Genomic DNA, 23,129 nt, shown 5'->3' with positions numbered 1-23,129 from the left:
CAACTTTACGGTAGGACAACTGTTTTTCTACTCACCTCAACTTGCTGTTTTTTGCCGACTTTGTTGCTAACGCAAGTGCTTGTGATGACACAGATGCGTTCTCAAGCATCTGGCTCGAAAAAAGCTTTAAAGTGTGTGGCGGAATATTTACGACCTGGCTGAATTTACGACTCGAACCAGTAAGCATTTAATATTTAAAGTATGTAATCTAAAGTCCTGATAATTAACAATTTCAGTTACCAGAATTAAGAAATAATTTATAGCAAAAGAGTGCTTTAAAAAATAACACTATTTATGCACGATAGGTGGTTATACGACGGGCGTAAAACTTTCACGAGAGCGCAGTCCGAGTGAAATTATTTGAACGACGTATTACCATCCAAGTGCATAAATAGTGTTAAAGAACGATTGTGCTATAAATTATTTCGATTCTAATATGCCCTTAATCTAAAACATTAGATAAAATATAGAAGCGCCCTTTCTTGGTCGCAACAAAAACTTTGACGTCATCGCACGTTAACGTGACCTCATTCTAGCGTAAGAGTGTTTTAACAGAGACAAGCATATTAGAATGTGAAATTGTGCACCTCCACGGATCATTTCTTTTCAATGGTGTTAAAATATAATGTGAATATAAAGCCCCTTAGCATGTGTCCCAATGCCCTTGGGCGAGGCACTTTTTTGGCGGTGACCTTGCAAATATAAGAGAACGTTTAATTTCTTGTAGCTTAACTGTTCGAAATGATTTTATTTTTACCGTTCGAAGAACAGACGAGGCTATTGCCCTCATTCGTGCGTCTGCGTCGGCGTTAGTGCCTGCGTGTGCGTCTTGATTTCAGTTGTTTAGTTGGTATCTCAATATCAACTAATCGGAATTTGCGCACAGGTTCACTTTAATAATATTATTTGCAGTGCACAGATTCAATTATTCTATTTTGCATTTTACAAAGTTATGCCCCATGTTAGACATAGCAATTTTATGTTTAATTTTGAATGGTACTTTGATTGAATGGATAGAAACTACACACGCATCTTTACAGGGATCATCTTACTTGCAGTGCACAGGTTACAAAATACATATTACTTATATATATTTATATATATTTATACATATTATTTAGGTGGACGGATAGCTCAGTGGTTTGCACACTGGCCTTCCAATCCTGAGGTCGGGGGGTTCGATCCCCAGCAGCTACTCGGGAATTTTCAGAACCGCTTTTCAGTGTTTCCCACCCAAGGTGTAGCCTACTGGTCAGGGGGCTTTGTCTCACTCTGTCCCTCTGATCAGCATTTCTATGTATTAGGCCCTATTTATCAAAATAGACAATCGTCGCTATTGCTATCGGATTTAATCCTTGTTTGATGGAATTTAATTTCTCATATTCTACCAGTCAGACGTCGTCTATATTTTGGTCACGTGAGAAGTTACCGTTGCTGTTTCCCACAAGCTTCTTTCAAAATGGCGGATTAATGTACATTAGCAAATGACTCGCTAGAAAGTATTTCAGATGATATCTGTGTGAAATACTTACCAAAATGTGAACTAAAATGCACAAAGAAAGCTGTCAAAGAGGCTTAGTTGTTTTACTAAAGGTTATGTACATGACATTAAGCTTAACTCAGAAGAAACCACGGTAAAAGTTAGCGCCAAAATGCTGGCGTTATCAAAGAAAAAACACTTTCCGTCTTTGCTAGATATTCCTGACAGAAAAAATATTGAGTCCTTATGCAAATACATGGTATAATTATAATTTTAATTATCTTTTAAGCAACATGTGAAAAGAAATTACGTCTTAGATTATTATATAATTTATTTGATCAAAATAGTACGTCCACTTCTGGCCGTATAGGGACTGTATTTCCACGCTAGGCTTATATGATAAAAATATCAAACTCCATGTGCAGTCACATATGGTGTAAGTGATTTCTTACATCAAAATAACATTTTCAACAGATAAAAAAATCCATTAATTGGTTCAATAGCTTTATATTAACGTTGCGTAATACTCTACTGTTCTTATTTTACAAGTATGTTTTGCGATCGGGCTGCTGTTGCAATTGATTGTGAAATTGTCGATCAGCGCTGTGTTATCAATTAAGTTAATTATTCCCATCATATTATAATATACATTTGTAAAAATACCACGCAGTTGTCTTAAAAATAAACATATGTCCATGCTTGGTGTATATTTCAGAACTAATTTTTGCGTGAAAACTTACAAAATTTTGAACATTAATTTGGTAGTCATATTAATTTTATTTTCAGTGCGGTCGGACATTGCTCGCATTTCACTGGGCTGATTAAATCTCCTCCACAATTAAATTAAACAATTTCCAGCAAAGTTAAACAAGTCTATCACAGCAATGGCACAAACCAAAAGAGACAAAGCTCTTGCCGAAACCTATTAACCATGTTAATGACCGGTGGAAACAAGGAAAAGAAAACCTGTGATCTGTTTACTTGACAGTTCATAAAATTAAATATGTCTTCATGCTGCAAGCAAAACAAAAAATAAAAATGAAAAAAGAAAGAACAAACAGATAAAATGAACCCATTTGCATTTATTGTATCATAGTATTAATGGTAGTTATAAATAGATTACGATAGTCTTAAGGTAAAAAAAAAACAACATATCAAACAAAAAAATCAGCGACATTCTAAACCGCATCGACATGTGCGTATATTTATTTTTTTCAAATTACATTTAAAAATTAATCAATTTAAACTTATCAATTGTCAGACTTCGTTGAATAAAACAGAATGGTGTCGAAACAGGGGATACTGTTATAATTGTTGTCTACAAATATGAAAGACATAACATAACATAATAAATAATGAGAAAGCATTAATTAAAATTCACTCCCGAATATTTATGCTCCTGATTTAATGTCTGATTAATAAAAGCTTACGTTTTGTCCTTGAAATAAAGTTAATGTGCCGTGCAATGTCCAGGTCTTATGTATATGTTTGAATAATGATTTTGGTATTCTATGTAAAATTAATTTACATGTATATATTTTGACTTTAGACTCGTTCAATGTGCGCTCTATGTTTAATATTTTTCTGTGTAAGAAGATTTGTCGCTTAAGTCAACATTTTTATGTAGTATAGTTAACATACAGTCAAATGCGAAAATATAGATCATACTTTCAGTTGCGAGAATATATTGCTGAAGAAGGTTAGCTGTTACTTTTATATGAAATAAGATATACATTTATGACGTACATATTTAATGTCTTGAACTGAATAATCTTGCGACCGGCCTAAATTAAAATAAAGTGAGCAAATTCATATTAAAATTCCGATCACAGACAAATGAGTAAAGAGAGAGAAAGACGATTCATGATGTATTACGTATGCTATCATATTGTACCATGCACATTAGTGACACACACGGCAGTTTCAGTATAAAGTTTATTAGAATTACATTTGAGCAGATTGCTTATTGATCCGTTTAACGTTCAACGCTTACATTTTTTTAAATCGGCCTTTAGTTTACGGAAAAAATAAATCTTCCCCCTTCTAGCCTTTCCGGGTACCGCTCGTCGGCATTACATATTCCTAACGCACACCTGAACACCACTTCCTTCGAAAAGAAAATGTATCAAACTTAAAAGAATAAGTCAGTAACGGTTTCTAAGTGAAAGCTTGTGGGAAGCAATGGCTGGTTAGCAACAAGGTAAGTGCACTGAATAATCCGCGTTATCTTATTGGTCAATATCATAGATAACAATTAGGTTGATTGACAGCACGGATCCATCCATTGAATGGGTAGTAGTCGGGCGAAGTCTTTGTTTTCTGTGGCGTAATCGGAACTTTGCGTCTGTGGACGGCATGACTCGGAATATAGATATATCTTCGAAGTGAAACGTTGTTTTTGTAAAAGTATTACTAGTATTGAATTCGTTAATTATCTCGGTAATTCATAACGTCACGCTGCAGTTGATAAAACAAAACCGGAACTAAACATTTATATTTGTCTTTTAAAATTTGAAACGTCATGACGTCCTGCTTGTTTACGGACGTTTGTTTCCCGCCCTTAAAACCCTTTCGCTGCCACACTATTAATTCAAAATTGCCAACGACGTTCACGACGTCATTTAAATGTAACCGTAACATTCTCGAACGTTAACGTTTCTAATATTAGCGCGACGTGGCGTTAATTGAGTAGTAATTGGGAGTCTGTAAATATATTAAAAAAACGCGTGTTTTAGAGATGATAATTTACTGTACTTTTTTATCATTCTTTTGAAAAACAAGTACATAATTCTCATTTTAAAACAGACGGTCAGGGCGAGTTTATAGAAATTTTATTTTAGCTCGATTTGGATGAAAGTTTTAAGCTTAATTGAATCACTTACGGGTCCAGTTCCTTGAATAACTGGTACCATATAAGAAGACATGGTCGTAACCCGTGGGACTCAGACTGACTACCCCCAGGTTGAGCAGCCGGCACTTAAACCATTAGACTATAAGGCACCCTCGTCAGAGTAATGAAGCAATAAATCTTAATAGCCAATATGAAATTTACATCATCTTTGAAAAACGTGAAGTTTTAGTTTAACAATAGCAGCGATGAATATGTTGCGAGATATACAAATATTCATTTAACAATAAAAAGGAAAGTGACTTTTTTACATTCAACATCTCGATCAACTTTGTTAAAAACGCTTAATTATTCCCTATGTTTATAAACGTCTTGATTTAATAATATGAAAGACGGATATTGACGTAGTAAACCATCAAAATCATGAGTGAAATAGAAAAAAAAAATTGGAAAAGTGGCAGGTCGCTACGTATATGCAACTGCATTAAAAAATGAAACAGTCTATCTAAGATACATGTATAATAAAGTGCTTGGCATTCGTAAGTTGACAATATCGCGTCACAGTTCGATGAACAACTAATATATAAGAACAGGCTAGGAAATTGTTTCAAGTGTATTTCATATTGCACAAAACAAATGCAACAGTACAAAATCTTACACAGGTTGGACGAAGAACTGCTTATATATACAACATTCATTTCGGTCCTACCAAAACTAGAGATATAATTTTTCTTTTGCAAATTTGCATAATTTATTGAGTTAATTAGGATTACCTAAGATGTGAAAGAGACATGATAAATACTACAATGTCTTGCAGTGCATACTAGTACTCTAACCTTCGCATCTATTAAACTACTGTTAAGCTAAAATCCTGGATTGTGCAGCCGTGAAAATATGTCCGGTTTACTTGCTCATATTAAGCATTAATGGAATTTGTCTTCCTTAATTATTATTTTCTAAGTATTACTAAGGTCGGGACCTGGATAGTTAATAGGTTAATGATGTTGTTTATTCGCGTGCAAGTACATATGCAGTCGGTGACAGTGTGTTCCTGTGGTAAGAAATAGTAAACGTTCACGCATCTATAGCGATGAGATTTTTCTGCAAACTGTGCACAAGAACCATGTGCGGCGCCTTTGTTCGACCCTACGCTTTTGGCAAACGGTGCCTTCGTCCTGTTAACCTCTCTTCAAACATTTCATCGCTCCGGTCTGGTTCACAGATGTTCACAAGAAAGCAAATTGACCGCTCTTTCGTTGAGTTTTAGTCTATTTAATGGGTGGTCGTTGGACTGCCAATCCTGAGGTCCGGGGTTCGAATCCAGGTCCAGGAAATGGAAATTTCTGAGATGCTCTTGGGTGTCTCCCATCTGACTAAGAGGCCTGTACTGGTTCTTCCCATGAAAGACGGCCTGCGTGTATCAGTGCTATACACCGGGCAAGTTAAAGAACTAGACTGTCTATTCGGAAAGAGCTAGGCTAAATTAGCCGGACAGACCTGTATCTCTCTCTGTTCTCTCTGTCTGTTCTGGGGGCTTTATCTCACTCTGTCCCTCTGGTCAGATCTCTGTGTGTCTGTACTAGTAGAGGATGAATTTCGCGCTCCGTGCGTTTGCTAAATGTAAAGCTTTTGAACGTGTATTAATATTCTACTTGAATGTCGTGCAAAAACCGGCACCATTTCTCGTAAATTGTGATCCTTTTTTCGTAGCTCTACGCTTTTGATTATATTTGGCATCATGCTGTTTGACGTAATCGGTTGAAAACATATCAGTTGAATGACTTCAGAACTGCCGTACGAATAGCCACCTGCGGTTTATTTCACTATTTATACGGGACCGTACGATTAGCCACTTCCTTTAGCGTAGTCGCGGACGTATCCGAATGATGGCGGTTGTGTCACTGATGTTTTATGCGTTGCTGTAGAAAAATGACCTTCTTATTACTTTCGCTACGTAATCTTATCTGGCCAGTATTATAACTTTAAGTATTTGTTAAGACAAATGATAATATGTCATAATGTTGTTAAAATCTCGCCTGCCAATAAAATGCACTAACGCTTAACATTCTAGACTAGAAGCTCAAACATGGAGAATGCTACAAAATAATGGTGCTTAACCTATGGACGGGCTTATTTTGCACATGTATATGATCAGATGGCAAGAGGCTTTTCAGAGGAACTTGTAAACATTGGAAACATATGCTTGTTTTTTGGCTTTGGCTTTGGCAAACTATTGATGACAAAAAACGATTTCTAATATATTATGGGCAAATACTTACCAAGGTACTGCTCATAATTGTAGGAAGACACGTTTTTCGCCAGAGTGCATAAATTAGGTCACGAACTTTAACTTCAGCTGTAAACACAGCTGAGGTGGTGCACCGTAAATACCGCGAGATTAGCTATACCTCGAGATTAGTGATGGTGAGTATAAACCATAAAAAGACACCAAGAAAAGTACGGGTCATGTATCTTCTATGTCAGATTTTTGTCTGACATGCCGACACTGTCAAATATCTCAAACTGAAAGATTAAATGTAGGTACGAACACAAAACAAAATATATGGTTTGTTTACATTTCTATACATGCAAAACATCACATTGAAAATGTTACCAAAATGTCAAGCATAGATCCACAATGAAATAAAACAGGAAGAAAATTACATAAGATATGACAATGCCACTTTAATTAACTAGTATAAATTGAGGATTTATTATTTTTCTGCTATTATCTGAAGCCCGGAAGTGCTGCTTGATTACCTATATATTATCAGTGTTAAACTTAAAGCGAAAATAACAAATGCAGCCTTTTATTTGAACAATACTAATTTTATCATAACTCCATAATTATAGAAGTCTTAGGTTGAAACAACATGCGTTAAACAATGTTTGACCAACTCTTCACTAATATGCCATTTGCATCGGTTAAAAAACATTAATTTATGTAATAGTCAGGGGATTTCCTGATCCAATGCCGGTACTTAATAATTCTAACATGCCAAGATAAAATATCAGAAAAGAACAGAAAGCAACATCACCTTCAACACAGTTCAAACAATACTTGGCATGCGATATTTTAGCGAAAAAAGTTTCAAATTGTAGTCGATAAAACTAAAGCTTCATGAAGGTGTGATCTCCATTTCAAATAAAATGACTTTCACAAAATATGAAATCTCTTGTTTAATTGTTTTCATCAAGACTTGTTAAGTTTGACTTTGTGTCACCTTAAGGTGTGAAACTCAGTTTACGAGGAAAAACCGATGTGGCTATTTAGATTACAAACTGGCATATGTAGTATAGAGTTCTTTCGTCCCGCGTTTGGCTTGGGAGATTGGTTATATAGTATTTATTCAGTGGACAGATTTTTGTGCTGTGGATTTTTAAATGAACTTCGATTGATATTTCATCGCTGGCGATTCGACTGATTTGAGAAATCATTTGTGTCGCTGACATAAGTTGATTGTTAAACATAAAAAGTTGTGTGAACTAAATGACTTTGTACTTACTTAGCACATGTCCATAAGTTGGTTACATACAGATTGGAGACAGTTTCAGATATCCTGTAGCCTGAGGGAAAAAGTCGAATGATAAATCAGACCAAACCAAAAAGAAGAAAAATAGATTCGTAGATTCATTATAAAAGAATGTATATGGTTCGACAATAGATTCTTAACGAGAAGAAAAAAATTAATAGTACATGGAACAATTTTACACGACATAATGAAATTGATCTTTCTAGACGCAACTTTGCACATGCACGAACACGGTATAATAAAGTAAAGAAAATTGCAATAAGAAAGTCTAAAATTAATGAAGGGAAACGGTTTGAAAACTTAGCTAATAAGAACCCCAGGAAATGCTGGGAAAATACAAATAATAAGATAAAAAAAAAACCCCTAAAGTTCGGAATCACTTGCATTAAAAGAATTGCATATTCATTTAAAAACGGTACTTGGAGAAACGTTAACAGACGAAAATGAAATAGATACTTTTACGGAAAATCAAGACAATAAATTAGACACATTTTTCTGAAAACGAATTACATAACTAATCGAGGTAAATCAAGGTATTGACAATATTACAAGCGAAATATTAAAAACATCATTCAATATTATCTCTCTTTTTTTGCTCAAATTGTTTAACAGTTTATTTGATAGGGAGACTATCCACTATCATATGAAGAGGGAATTATTGCATCAGTGTTCTAAAAGGGAAATATACAGGGGTTACACTGATTAACACAATGGCAAAGGTATATTCACAATTAATTCTGAAAAGACTAATTTTATGGTCAACCGAATACGACAAGATTTCTGATAATCAGTTTGGATTTCAAAAGGGGAAATCTATTTGTGACTGTATTTCCATATTACACTCCATAACATTGCTATCTAAATCGGTAAGTTATTTCTTTGACAGAAGCTTATATCAACATATGTTAACTCTAAATAAGTCCGTGCAATTAAGTCCTTGTGTACAGTAAAATATTGCGTACGTTATAAATGTACATCTTCAGATTTTTTTCAGTTGTGACGATCATATTTTACATTAGGCGAAATGAAACCATATTTTTTTTTCATTCTTAATGCAGATATCAAGCCCTTTTTTGCCAAATCCCCTAAAATTGTACAATCAATTTTACATGATGTTGTACGTTACTGTAATGTTTTGGGTTTGAAAATAGATACTTCGAAAACGAACAGAAAAAGGAAAGTCATACGAATTTCAACTTTTATATATCAGTGATAAACAAATTGAAGTTGTGGAGAATTTTAGATACGTAGGAATAGCATTATGTATAAATGGTTTTTGGTTTAGAAGCCAGAAACTTATATCTCAACAAACATCTTTTGCCTTGTTTAGTTTGTTTCGCTTATCTAATAATGATAAGTTCTCTGTAATGCAAAAATTCAAACTTCCCGCCACGTTAGTTGACTCTTTTCTTTATTTTTGCTCAGACATTTTGGGTTACCAAAACGCTCCTGATATTGAGAAATTGCATACAAATTAAATTAATTCGGTGCATTCTAGGTGTAAATATGTCAACAAACATATCTGCCCTCTATGGCGAGACGGGTCGAATCCCATTATCAGTAATTCGTAAAGTTAACATGCTCAAATACTTGTTAAAATTCCATCACAAAATGGTGATTTTCTTGTTAAACAGACCTTTAAAATGCTACAACAAGACGCTACAATTAATAGGTTATGCAATGGAGATAATTAGGCGTACCAAGTAAAGTGCATTGTTAGATGACCATGACCTTAGTTATGTTTTGGATTATCTGCTGTTTATGTGATTTCCATAAGTGTGCGACCTCCTAGTGTATACTTGGGGACATGGCAGATTTAAAAATGCCATTCATTATTTTGAGTTAGATCATCATTGATTCTACGTTAACTCGTTAAATTCAGAATTAAAAATAGTTGAAAAACAAATCTTCAAATGGTTTTTGAGTATTTTTATTTGATTGAACAATGTTTCAACATTCAACATCTGAAGTCAGTGGACCTAAACAGGCTAGATTTGTACCAGAATAAAAGAATGTACACTCTGCAGGTACAGCAAAAGATAAGTTATATTGAATAATATACCCTTAAGACCACAATAGGCTGCAAATTTTTGTTTTTCGGTTTTTTTTTTCTTTCGGAAGAAAGTTCTCTAAGAAATGGCTTTATGAACAATTCTGTAAGATATTTTGTAATGAAACTAAAAAATTTCATATTTGACAGATCTGAAGGTGGTCTTTTTAATGTTTACTACTTTCAGTTTCTAAAAGTTTTAATATTTTCAAGAACAGATGTATTTATCCAATGATTTCGTATCAAAATCAATCAACGCTGTGCGTCCGTTTACTGCAACGCGTATTTTAAAGTAAACTCCTCTGAAAATCTTTCAAATCTGATGTAACATAACCGTCTCAAGCATAACGTATCTTATGCTTTTTGCAATATGTTTCTTACATTATTGTTTAAAGATAATTATTAATGTCTAATACGAAAACAATCATAATCCAAAACCATTTATATAATGTCAAATATTACTGGTTACAGTATTTTTCTCACATGTTTAAAATAGTTGACATATATCACCTTCAGTAGCACACAAAAGCAAGGAAAAACTTGAACAATTCAGTTAGATTTTACATGTTCAATGAATTTACTTTTAAAACACTACACATGTTATGTTTTTCTTTTCAACTTTTTTTTTAAGAATACACCATCATGATCATGATCTCAGTCATATGTCTTAAGAAAATCAAAATATACAGGTTAAGACACTTACAATTTCATTGAAATTTTCAGGTTCTTATAAAGAAATGATTATCTTTTAAAATATTAAACATAAATTCTATCTATCTTTCGGCCTCTTTCATATATCTCATATATTCTATTCCTATCTCTTCTGTGCTTGTTGGTGTTTTAATATGTTTACTGGCCGTGGGATTCGGTTGTTTTTAGACTATGTCCTTTTCGAATAATCAAGATCAGATTTCTTCGCTATATATCTTTATTCTTTCTGCTTAAAATTCTGCATGGTTGATATTATTGGTAACAATAAAAGTATGAAATGTAAATTTACTAATTCTATTGTAAACATATGAGTTTTATATCCATTGCTACGCTTTAGCATAAAAACAAGAAATTTTCGTAAGATACGTTATGAGTTTCGTAAGATACGTAACATAACTGGCCTTGTTCAGCATACTCAATAGAGGAAAACACGTCTTATTTGCTAATGTTTTGTCTAGATCTACACTAGAAAAGTTTATTAACCTACATTTTTTTAAATTTAAAATTATAAATTGCATGTATAAATAATCTGTTATTCTTTCACAATTTACGTTATAATGCATACGATACGTTACATAACTAACGAATGTTTTCAGTTTCCGAAACGACCAATTTTGGCTAAATAAACCGTTCAATGTTAATTCCACATCAAGTCTAAACGTATAATCTGTAATAATATTGCCAGATATCATGTCCAGTACAATACATATTTAATAACTACTCACTTGTTCTAGGCTATACTTCATTCATTTGTCTAACACTCTCACCAAGTAAGCATTATGTGTGAACAAACACGATCGCGATGTATTTTGCTTCCACAAGATGCTGTTAAAGTATGTAATTGCGCATACATCGATTTACATGATTACTCGTTGTGAATTAATCAATTATTTTATCAGCATAACGTATCTTATTTTAACGTATCTTACTTGCATTTTATGAAATCGAACCCTACATAAAAATGTCCATCTTATTTACTACATTTCCTTCACATACATACAGTAGGCATAGCTGGCTTAATAATAATACGGTCTGTGGCCACCCTTTCCAAAAGTTATTTTCATTTTCTCGCAAACTCTGTGTAACGTATCTTATGTTTTTATTTAAGAATTCCAATCGCGGTTGATCAACTTATATTGGTCTAGAAAGTATGTATTCTACTATGAAATAACTTGTAAAATGTATACAGCTATGCTGTGTGTTCCATTTAAAAGTAAAACGAGGTTCCATAAAACTTAAATCATTGGTTATTTTGTCAGTTAAATTCGCATAACGGATCTTACTTGAAAATCGGGACAATGGACTGTTGGAAAATGCAAAAAAGATATCACTCAATACAGTTAGATTTTGTGTTTAAAATTCCACACTTACCCTGGTTCTTTTAGTTCAGGCTTTGAACGCAAGTGTACAGTACGCACTGACTTTGCAAACTAATTTGCATTATACACACCCATGCTAGGGACAGGTGAAAATGGTCAGAATTGGGCTATATAATTATGGAGCTACTGCTGATGAATGACTAAACATATCGCGCAAAAGTGGTGTCCTGGTGTCACCTCATTATTGTTCTACATTATTAATATATAAGTACTAATACCAATGACTTATCATTTAATATATAAGCTTGGGACAGGTAAGAAAACGTAATGTGACGAGTTAACGTAGAATCAATGACATACACTTAAAATGAGACTTGTACTGGATGTGACCGTCTGTTTCTCTGACCATCAGATTTTACTGTTAGTACTGGTATGGCTCCTATTGTATTACGTTTACCTTCGATCTGTTGGTAAAAACTGGAAAAAATACCGAAGATAAGATTAAAATCCTTATATCAAATAATAGCACATATTTAAAGAAAAAAATAACTCATCCAGTACTAAAGTTGTGAGAGCGAAAATTTTAAGTGCGAATTAGGCACGTGGTCTGTAGTAAAATGCAGCAAACATAATATTAAGAGTTGCAATAACAGCTGGGGAGTAAAAAAATACTATAATTATACGTATTCTGATGTTGGTCTAGAAACGTCTTACGCTATATAAGACTACAATTTTTAGTTCACGCTCAATTAGCGACGCGTTACTGCAAACAACCTTTCGACAGGCAACACAATTGTTGTCGTCTATAGCTCTAAAGATACTAAATGTTATCATACAAACAACACAAGTTTTATCAGTCAGTAAGGAAATATACAAATGGAATAATCTTTCCTTCACATAAAGGTCTTTGCTGCTTAAACATCAAAATACTGCTGTCTTTACGTATTATAGACCAATTCAAACGTCTCCTATACTTAATGTTCTTATGTTTCCTTTTTTCCGCAATTTATGATTAAAATAAGCGAAACTGTTTGTTATTACATTCGCGTTTGGCTTGGGAGATTGGTTTTATAATAGTCATTCAGAGGAAAGGTTCTTTTGTGCTGTGGATTTATGAAATGAACTTTGATTGACAATTCAGCGCATACGATTCGACTGGTGTGATAAATCATTTGTTTTCGCTGGCATAGGTTGATTGTTAAACATAAAAAAGTTGTATGAACTGAAGGACTTTGCACTTAGCACTTATCTATATTTCGGTTACATATAGATTGGAGACACTCAGATATTTTGGGGAAAAAGTCAAACGATAATCATACTGAACAAATACGATGTCACCTACCCAGACTAAACTGAAACAATAATATAACATTCTCAAGGGCACCTATGGTCAGGGTGCAAAAAAAGAATGATATCTTTAACAAAAAATATCTGTACATGATATCAATCAAATGAAAAGCAGGCTTTTTTTCATTATGAATTGTGCAACACTATGAACACAGCTGAGCATCGCAGATATACTTAATCAGGTCCAAGATATCGCGGAATTAGAAATAAAGACAGCATTGAGTAAAGAATTATGGGGCGGGAGACATTTTTCGACGGCCTCATGGCACTTAAGGTCACTGTGGGTTAATTAAATCTGTAAGAAGTTCCTTGGGAGCATGGAACAAAACCAAGCAAACTCAAAGCAGACTCTGGTTAAAGAGTGAATGGTGAGAGGTTAAGAATGAATTGTGCAACACCCTGACAACCTCTAACACCGTTTTTAGCTAGAAACGCTCAATTATATCTAGATCCCCAAAACACTAGACATAATAGCAATATATAGTAAGTCAAAGTACAGGTTGATATTTTACAGGCTGCCACACTGCATTTAAGGTAATTTTGCACGTTTGATAAACCGGAAGTAATGATGTAACGTCATTTATCCGGAAAAGGCAGGATAAAGCCTTTGGCGTGAGAAAAGAAAGTCATTTCATGAATTAATGGCAATTTAACCGGTGTGTAAATTTGTTGCAACGGCAGCGTCACAATGTTTCTAAAGTTGAAAAATGTTTTTAAAACATCTTGCACGTTAAAAACGTCCAAACAATGTCTTAAAATAGGCTTGAGTACGTAGATCTCTTAAATCATGGGCAAATATCTCGAAAACAAGCTCACTGATCTATACATTTTATTTCACCATATTATATGATAGAGGTGTATTTACAACTATGAAAAGTTTCATTAAAATGCACATGTAGAAAAATTCTATTCGCGAATTAGTTAACAAAAGTTTGAATTTTCCATAGATTCCATTTATGAAACATTGAGCAAGGCCTTTTTATACCCCCACCAAACATGTTTGAGGGGGGTATATAGGAGTCAGTTTTGTCGCGTCCCGTCGCGTCCCGTCACGTCCCGTCGCGTCCCGAAATCTATTATCTCAGTTATTACCAAATGGATTTGATTCAAACTTAAAATACATGTTCCACCTTATCACCCACATCATGTGACACAAGGTGCATAACTCTTGACACCAAGTTTTCATGAATTATGTCCCCTTTTACTTAGAATTTAAGGTTAATTTTGTTGTATTTTCACTATATCTCAGTTATTACTAAATGGATTTGATTCAAACTTAAAATAGATGTTCCACCTCATCACCCACATCATGTGACATAAGGTACATAACTCTGACACCATTTTTTTTATGAATTATGCCCCTTTTTACTTAGAATTTAAGGTTGATTTTGATGTATTTTCACTTTATCTCAGTTACTACTGAATGGATTTGATTCAAACTTAAAATAGATGTTCCACCTCATCACCCACATCATGTGCCCACATCATGTGACACAAGGTGCATAACTCTGACACCAAGTTTTCATGAATTATGTCCCCTTTTACTTAGAATTTAAGGTTAATTTTGTTGTATTTTCACTATATCTCAGTTATTACTAAATGGATTTGATTCAAACTTAAAATAGTTGTTCCACCTCATCACCCAGATGATGTGACATAAGGTGCTTAACTCTGACATAAATTTTTTATGAATTATGTCCCCTTTTACTTTAAATTTAAGGTTGATTTTGATGTATTTTCACTATATCTCAATTATTACAAAATGGATTTGATTCAAACTTAAAATAGATGTTCCACCTCATCACCCACATCATGTGACACAAGGTGCATAACTCTGACACCAATTTTTCATGAATTATGCCCCTTTTTACTTAGAATTTAAGGTTAATTTTGATGTATTTTCACTATATCTCAATTACTACTGAATGGATTTGATTCAGACTTAAAATAGATGTTCCACCTCATCACCCACATCATGTGACACAAGGTGCATAACTCTGACACTATTTTTCTTGAATTGTGTCCCCTTTTACCTAGAATTTAAGGTTAATTTTGATGTATTTTCACTATATCTCATTCTGATTGGCTTAGAGCCAAAGGGAAGTAACCTTTTTTTAACCTTTGTACTGAGTTTCTTCCTCTAAAATTCCAGGAATTAGTCTAGTTTTAGAAATCCTATTTTTAGATTTTCAATATTTTAGGTATTTTTCTAACTTTTTATTATAAGTCCTATGTAAAAAGTAAAAACATTTTTCCGTGGTAACATGGGTCGGTAAGACACTTTTTTGTATTCATTTTTAGTGTATCTCTAATATTAGAGATTTAAAATATTTACTAGTATTACTATACTAGTATTATACTAGTATTACTTATATGTGGAAGCCCAGGATGAAGTACTCCAAAGTATTTTTAAGATTCCTTATGGTTGCCATTCTTCTGTGACAAGACCGTATGGTGGGGGTATGAGTCACTCCTGTGACAGTTCTAGTTAAAATCAGTCTAAAAAATAACCGAGCACGTGACGCTATCTATTTTATTTGCCAAATTTAAGTATGTATTTTGAAGTTTTTAAAAATCAGGGTTTATTAGAATTCTACTTTGTAGGAAGAAACGTGTAAAACTACCTTATATATCGATGTTAAAGATTTTAAGGATATTCTGCAAATTGAAATTAGAAATTCATGTGAAAAATCAGCATCCTCGATACAGCTTTGGAAATGCAAGGCGTTGCGTTTTCAAGAAAGTGTCGTTAAACATTCTAATGCGCTAAACACGTGCACAGTTTTTCTAAAATATTTCGCTGCCATGTTTATTTCAGGGAATTAAATACATCATTGTACTTTTAGCTCAGGTATCCTAATGGAATATATATGTCTCAGTATTCATGTTTAGAGATATCTATTTAGTATAGTTTTGCATTGTCCGATCTCCTTTATCTGTTACAGATCCTTTACATTTAAAGAATAAACACAATGGGTAAATATAGGTTTTCACTTTACACACCTCACTTGGACAAGAAAGACGTTTCACTTAAAATCTGTGAGCATCCGCTAGGAAAACATTAATGAAAGATCGGAACTTTTTATAAACTAAAGTTCAATTTCAATCATTTTCAAAATCTGGAAATAATACACATTGTGTTGAATATATAAATAAATCAGAACTCCCAAAAAATAAACCAACTTAGAACTATTCCTAGAACTAATTTTTTCAGTCGAACAACGCATTTCTATATGACACAAAACTGATTTTTCTTTGTAAAAAATGTCAGATGAAAAACTCGTGATCCTTGGTTTCGTAGACTTCAGTCTTGTTACTGGACCGCTGCTTCGCCAACACCGCAGTAATGTATAGTAAGTGTCCATTTCTATGCCGTAATTGCAATACACATTTATTATCAGTTTTAAATCTATGAAAAATATCATTATTCGACTAAGAGATAAGATACAAAATAGTTACTTTTGAGATATTACTGATTTTAATCATTTGCGCGAAAACTTCAACTGATTGCATTTTTTTTAGTTTCGTAGTTATCTACAATTGTATACAAGTTGTATTACCTCCAACCATATTTGGCTGTACATTTTCTTCTGCGGTTTTTTTTCACTGTGTTTTTAAAAACAGCCTGCCAAAAATCTCATATTGTATTAAACACCGATAAGTTAAAATTGGTTAGTTACGACGCATGAAACATGTAATAAGGAATCACTGCCTACACATCTTAATTGTCCCGGACCAGTATGCGGAAATACAGTGGCCCATTGTTTCAAGATTGTCTGAAAAAATATTTGCGTATATCGTGATAAAAGCAAAGATTTCGATAGTTTATATAATTTACATAGATACAATTTCGTATGTGTGACAAAGTTGTGTTAAGTAATTTCGGTAGATACAGCAGAAAATGCTGAACATTCCATTTCCACCGAATTTTCTGTAAAGATAAGCAGCGCGTAAGTACATCAATACTACTAAAATAAATTAAACCTTTCTTAAACTTTCAAAATCCTTGAAACGACTTTTGGATCGTAGCTAAATATTGTTCACGTTAAGTCTTACAATTTTAGGTAGTTTGGTACACTATACATAGAAAAAATCTTGTTCACACATTGCACTACTTTTATGTATGCTGAAAATTTCGTTTTAATACATGCAGTGGTCAGATTTGAAAACAGATTTTGTAACAAGTTTAGTTCTATTCAGTAAGATAATTCCCCTATGCATTAATTGAAACTTTGAACTAACGTTTGCCATTCATGAATTCTTACTACAGTAATTGAAAAGGATTTATAAATGTAACCGGAAATTTGGAAAATTACATGTAAAATATCTGCTTTGTTTACTTCTAAATATCAGTTTACTTTTTATACAGCTATTTTTAGTTAAGGTCTTGCAAACTGAGCTGTTTTTGTGCTATGTAACAGCGACATTTGAACGTTTTGGTTCACTATATTTTCAAACCACAATGAAGGTCACTCTGAATTCAAGATTGCGGAAGTACCTTAATCAAATCAAAGTAGCCATTCAAAGCATAGTGTACAAACAAGTTTTATAATAGCAGAATCGCTTTTACAGAGCATGTTTGCGGGAGGTTATGAATCGTGCCACTCTCCCAACTACATCTAGCACCACATTGAATGGATTACAATCATAATAAGTTTTGCGTCCGTACGTACGTCCCGAAATCTTTTATGTCCAGCTCCTCCCACACTATCAGCCCGATTTGCTTCAAACGTTCATAGATCAACAAACTTGATGTGTAAGTTGACCATTAATGAATGATGCTTTTTTCTGTGAAGATTTCTACCACAGTTACGGCCCGTTTTGCTACCCAGCTCCTCCTACAGTAAACTAATTTGCTTCATACTTTCCCAGATCAACAAGCTTGATGTGAAGATGACCATAAGGGGTGGGCTGTTTTCTGTGAACATTTTTACTGCAGTTATGGCCCTTTGATACTTTTTGCCATATAGAGGATTGCACAGTACGTGGGGACATCCGCATCCTATGGACACAACTTCTAGTTTATTTCTTTAAACTTTTCAGGGCGAGATGTATGTAATCCGTGACAATGTGTCTAATATTATCAATGACATCCACTTCTGTTGGATTTAGTTAGGATGTTGTATTTTACTAATGGAGAAAAAGTTAATACTTCTAAAGAATAAATATATACACACAATACAACAAAAAATTGCTCTATAATAATATGTTGAAAACCGCATTCAAAAATAACCACCGGTTACGGAACTACACACGGAGTATCATTATTTATTGAACGCCCCTCGTGGATAAGCAAAATTGATCAAATTTTCATAACATATATAAAACAAGTACATTGTCAAAATACTCTTGCATATGCTCTAACATACACCCTTACCCTGCGTAATTTCTAAAGTCTTTCAATTTGGACAGTACCATTAACTGTTAAATGTGGGCGCTTGCCAAAAAGATACTGACTGAATGCCGAAGAGTGCAAATCTGTAAAATATATTAAAGCCACATTTTAATTTCCATGAGATTATGACCGCAACTTTTAAGTTAAAAAGGCACAGACAAGCATTAACGTATTGATTCATGAAACAAGTAATTTAACCCGGATTTCAACACAGAAACAAAATGAAGAAAAATAATGAGCCATTTAAAGGTAAAACTATGATTATTGTGGTTGGCACTAATTTTGCCTTTCGTCATTTCAAAATTAAAGATAGATCTGTGATAAAAAAAAGTTCAAAACGGATGAAAGAATAATATTTATCTGAAACAGACATGACTTTGACTTGACCTGAAATAGTTGCATTGTAGACTTTGCATCAAATATAGCCGCACGTTATCGCAATAGAGTCACAGCTTTTTAATTCTTGTATGTCAGGCCATTTAGGATATATGGAAAAATACGGTCACGCTGAAAATTCATTGACTTTCTTCGGTATGTTTACGAAAGGCAAACCAATGACATATATACTGTATACAATGTACGTTAGTTTTTATTGTTAGGCGCGTTGTCGTAATTGGCCTTTCATCTTTTAATATGCTGCTCAGTGTCTTTAATGATTTTTAACGTGTATCAACTGGGGTGACTGTATCGTCTGGAAAGGCTTACTGTAGTAGTTACCTCCCTTTATGTATACTTCATTAATCCACTGTACTCTCCTTCTCCTTGAAAATAGGGATTTGAGACTATGAAAGCAAATGATGAACCAGTCCCAACGTATAGTGCAGTCAGTTCAGGCGTGCGTTGAGACTGACTTTATTTGGTTATCTGATAAATGTGTTCCTGAATTTGCAGGCTCGACTGCTAGACGCTTTGTCGTGATTAGTCTGGTATCTTGTTATGGTAGTGAAAGATTCGTATACATTCTCTCAATACCTTTATATGTCACATGGGAGATATAAATGAACAACACACACAAACGAAGCCTACGATAAACAATCAATACAACATACGCAAACGAAGTATACAATAAAAGAACAAAATACGCAAACGAAGTGTACGATACTGTAAACGAATAACATACGCAAAACGAAGCGTACGATAAACGAACAACATACGCAAACGAAGTATACAATAAAAGAACAAAATACGCAAACGAAGCGTACGATAAACGAACAACATACGCAAACGAAGTATACAATAAAAGAACAAAATACGCAAACGAAGCGTACGATAAACGAACAACATACGCAAACGAAGTATACAATAAAAGAACAAAATACGCAAACGAAGCGTACGATAAACGAACAACATACGCAAACGAAGTATACAATAAAAGAACAAAATACGCAAACGAAGCGTACGATAAACGAACAACATACGCAAACGAAGTATACAATAAAAGAACAAAATACGCAAACGAAGCGTACGATAAACGAACAACATACGCAAACGAAGTATACAATAAAAGAACAAAATACGCAAACGAAGCGTACGATAAACGAACAACATACGCAAACGAAGTATACAATAAAAGAACAAAATACGCAAACGAAGCGTACGATAAACGAACAACATACGCAAACGAAGTATACAATAAAAGAACAAAATACGCAAACGAAGCGTACGATAAACGAACAACATACGGAAATGAAGTATACAATAAAAGAACAAAATACGCAAACGAAGCGTACGATAAACGAACAACATACGCAAACGAAGTATACAATAAAAGAACAAAATACGCAAACGAAGCGTACGATAAACGAACAACATACGCAAACGAAGTATACAATAAAAGAACAAAATACGCAAACGAAGCGTACGATAAACGAACAACATACGCAAACGAAGTATACAATAAAAGAACAAAATACGCAAACGAAGCGTACGATAAACGAACAACATACGCAAACGAAGTATACAATAAAAGAACAAAATACGCAAACGAAGCGTACGATAAACGAACAACATACGCAAACGAAGTACTAGTATACGATAAACGACCAAAGATGTATTTTTAGGTTCTAAGTTTAAATGTAAGGGACATATTAAGGTCAAGGGCATCTATATATGTTGTTTGTAGGTCTTGTCAAAATATTTGTTGAGTATTAGTATTAACTAAACTGGGCCATTTACATTGGCTGTAGGACCAAATATATTGTTTATCAGTTTTAAGATTAACGGTGAAGGTCAATAGAGAGTCAAGGTCATTTATGCACATGTACCTCAACTCCTGCCAAAAAGATCGTTGTTGGCTGTAGGTGAAACGGTAAAATCTGATTGACCAAGTAGTTTTTTTTTTTTTTTTTTTTTTTTTTTTTTTTGTAGAGGTTATAAGTGAAATATAAAGGTAATTTAAATGTTTGATGCATCGATATTTTTATATCTCCAATTGACTAGTCCGTGACAGTATAGTATAATTACTGTACGGTTATGTGTTTGGCACATTTTCAGGAGAATTGAAACAAATGTGATATTCAACTCATTCACACTCTATAGGCATAGGAAATAGAGGTCAATATAATTGCACCTTTACTAATCCTACCAGGTGTTCTGTATTACAAAAGTGGATCTATTGTGACATTTTGATACAAGCAAAACTGTATTATCTGCACTATCATTTACCTACTGGTACTTCGTTTTATTATTGGCTTGTTAAAAGTTAATTTTTTACCATATGTAAGTTGACAGAATCATAGGAACCATGTCTTGAGGGGTAAATCAAACACAAATGAATAAATCCTTAATGATTTTGTTGTGCAAAAAAGTATGATATTGTGTCTTAAACATTTTTCATTTTCCACTGAATTGTGTAATTGCAAGGGAAGTAAACTAATAGATCTCTACTTATAAGTACTAGCCCAAGGCAAGAGTTGTCATTCTTTGTGGATCACAACTTTAAAGTAAAAATTAAAACTTCTGTTATTGATATTAACAAAACTATCATAAACTTCACATTTGTGAAATCATTTTTGGTTATTTCAAGGACTTGGAAATTAATTTCTAGACTTTATTTAATGTAATTCTATCACTGAAAATTTTAGGGCCTATCTCTAACTCTATATACCATTGAATGAAATGCAATGTAAATTGGAAGGGTAAAAAAAAATAACCTTACACAGAATTACTTTTTTGACTTTCATGCAAAATGTAACCGATACATATGGCTGTTTTTCAAGTGACAGGGGGAAGAAGTTCACTTTGTGCTTATTACTGGTTTTACACTCTAGTCATTTTATATGTTATTCATCGGATATTGGACTTGGTGTTATTGGTGTAATATTCATATAAAGGTGATTTGAAATATTGTTAATGGTGCAACAGGTAGTATACAATTTGAGTGGGCAAATATCTGCAAGTTGTTTCAGGTAGTTTTATTCATTTAAAATTTGGTCCCATATAATTATTATTATTATGTTTGTCCAGTGTATTTCAATTCTGTCAACAGAAACAATTGATATAAGGTACGTTTCTTGAAAATGTAACTCCATACTACACCAAGTTCTTATTTCATTCGCTACCCCATGATGTATCCGCTCTCAGTAAGTTGACTTCGAATAAAATGTATCGAGTTCGATACCCGTCTGCGTCGTGTGTTTGCTTTGTTGAGCTGAAAGAAAACACTCGCGTTTAGTCTCTCCATCAGTCTGTCACGGAGAGTAGTTGTTTACAATTTTACAAGTTACACGCGGAGGCCAAGGCAGAACTGGTGCAGATTTCATTTACATTTTTTCATAAAAAACACAATCGTTTGAACAATCATCTCTTAAATTATCAATTTTGCAAATAAATGATAATCATTTTGGTGTTCTATTTCGCATTATAACCTATAATAGTTTTGTAATCGCTGAATATTTAGTGGGTGTTACTGATAAGGTAAGGTTATATTTAAGAACAAGGACAGCAATGTCTTAAATAAGGTCATTTGTGTGTCCAGACAGGTAACAGGATTTTTTTCGCTTATATTTTGAAATATGTTAAAATGACTTAATTTATTATATATAGCTTCGTATAAATCAATTAATTTAACCATCAATTTGTTTAGTGGCACGAAATTTACATAAAAATAAGAAAGTTTCCATCTTAAACAGCCGTCAGGATATCTTTGCAAAACCAGGATTTTGGCAAACTTCACTACCATTCTAAGTGACTTAGAAACTTCTGTTTTAGCTTGGAAGATACTTTAGGGGCCAAGGAGCAATAAATGGTATAGTTCTGCATCATTTTTAATTTCCTTATGTACAAAAATGATGATTAAAGATTTGTCCGAAAATCCAATCGGATATATGGCGTCCGATTGGAATTTTTGGAAGTCCAATCGGACTTTGTTCCGATATTTTGGCGTGCCGGACATTTTTCCCGGCAGGAAATTTATTTGTTTGACACTGCGTTAAAACAATTAGTTAT

Source organism: Mercenaria mercenaria, unplaced genomic scaffold (assembly GCF_021730395.1).
Source record: "Mercenaria mercenaria strain notata unplaced genomic scaffold, MADL_Memer_1 contig_1779, whole genome shotgun sequence".
In the NCBI taxonomy this organism is placed as follows: Eukaryota; Metazoa; Mollusca; class Bivalvia; order Venerida; family Veneridae; genus Mercenaria; species Mercenaria mercenaria.
Note: the sequence above shows the minus strand (reverse complement) of the source record.